Genomic DNA, 1,949 nt, shown 5'->3' with positions numbered 1-1,949 from the left:
TAATTATGCCACTACACAAAAAAGGTGACAGAACGATTTGCAATAACTTCAGGATTTCCAATTTGTTAATCACACGGGAAAAAGTACTCACAAAATAATAGCCCAAATATATACGCTGAGAAAATCGCAGGCGACTACCAATGCGAATTTCGGCGAAACATATGTAAAATTAATCAATGTTTCACTATACTGCCAATAATAGAAAAAAACTTAAAGAGTTTGAATTGAAGCTGCACTGTATGTATGTATATTTATTGATTTTGAACTAGCCTTCGATAGCTTACACAGACACTGAATGAAAGATGCTTCGCTAATGCACGCAGTCCCAAACAAAATCATAAATTATTATTATTTAATTGTCCAACACAAATGCAAAGGTAGTTATCAATGGCGAAGCATCCAGGGAAATCAAAATATCTTCTGGAGCCAAACAAGGAGAATCCTTGTTATCGATAGTTTTCAACTTGCGATGTAATAGACAAACTTGACTGTGGAGAATCAATTTTGAACAACAAGTCTCAGGTATAGCACAAAGTGAAGCTGAACTTAAGAGAGTATACGAAAAATTAAAAAAACAAGCTCTAGAGAATAAACAAAAAAACGCATAAACATAGAGAAAGCTAAGTACATGCACCGAAAATTGTTAAGCAGATGAAAATAAAGCTGAGCAAACCAAGAAAGGTACTACTCTTCAAGAAGCTCTATTGGGTTATCTATGGCCACGAGCAAATTAATAAGTAAGAATAACATTATCCAAGAGGCCAATAGTGCATGGAGGGATGAAAAGACATGCGTAACAGCTAGGCTTCTATGGCCGCAAATAAATAAGAAAAAGACAAAGGAACTACTTAGTCTCGCAAGAGAGAATATTTAGAAGGTCATGGCTTATATAACCGGCCATTGGGCATTTGGTAGGCATTCCTTGAGGCTAGGAGTTTTCTCCCATTAATATTGTAGAAGTTGTAGAGATGAAGAAGAATTGTCCAGACTTAGCTAAAATCAGACCAGGTTATCTAGGTAAACACTTCTCTTACAGAACTGCCTGACGTGGGGATTGGACCAATCCTGCAATTTATAAGAGCCACAAAATGGTTTTATGAAGATAAATAAATAAGGCTCCCGTGTGACACAGCGGTATTACGGCGAAGCGAATCACAGAACACCGGTGGGAAAAAGAAGCAGTGGTAGACCACGGAAAAGGTGGCTGAATTCTGTTGTAAATGATCTAAAGACTGTGAGCGCTGCCGATGACCGTGAAGCTAATGATGATGATGATTCTATATCTGGAATCTATGTTAATGTATCCATCGTCTGCAATACTAAGCAAATATTGAGGGAACTCAGAATCAACGCCATTAAAATAGGATCTCATAGTATCTCTCCCCAAATTAAGCCTTTTAACCTCAGGCCATAAAATTTATACATTAAGAAGCGCTTTCATGATGTCGACTCGAGTACATTTTGCCACGACGGGTAAAAGCAGACGAAAATATTCATCGCTGATCGCAGTTTCCAAATTCTTTTAAGGTGCGAGAGCTTCCATAAGGGCACGGTTACTCATAGTCTCCCATACTACAATATAAACACAGTTTCCTGCAAAACTTTGCTCAGAGAACCATTCTTTCTAATGCAGAAAAATTTTTCTCCTGCAAAATTTATATTTAGTGGCAACTTGAATGTGGAAAAAGCTAGTCGCTAGTAAAATCTGGCGAATACGGTGGAAATAGGAGCAATTCGAAGTTCAATTTATGTAGTTTTGCTGTTGTTTTGATTGACTTGTGACACGGTGTGTTGTCTTGATGATAACCTTAACCTTTCCAGCCTATTGTTGTGCTTTCGAGCGCTTTGGATGGGGTTCACCAGTTGCTGTCCATTAAGATGACGATCGTTTTGATTCCAAAACGAAGTAATGGATCCATGTTTCATCCATTGTCCCATATCTATGCCGA

Source organism: Anastrepha ludens, chromosome X (assembly GCF_028408465.1).
Source record: "Anastrepha ludens isolate Willacy chromosome X, idAnaLude1.1, whole genome shotgun sequence".
In the NCBI taxonomy this organism is placed as follows: Eukaryota; Metazoa; Arthropoda; class Insecta; order Diptera; family Tephritidae; genus Anastrepha; species Anastrepha ludens.
The sequence above is the reverse complement of the archived record's forward strand: the minus strand, read 5'-3'. Positions refer to the sequence as shown.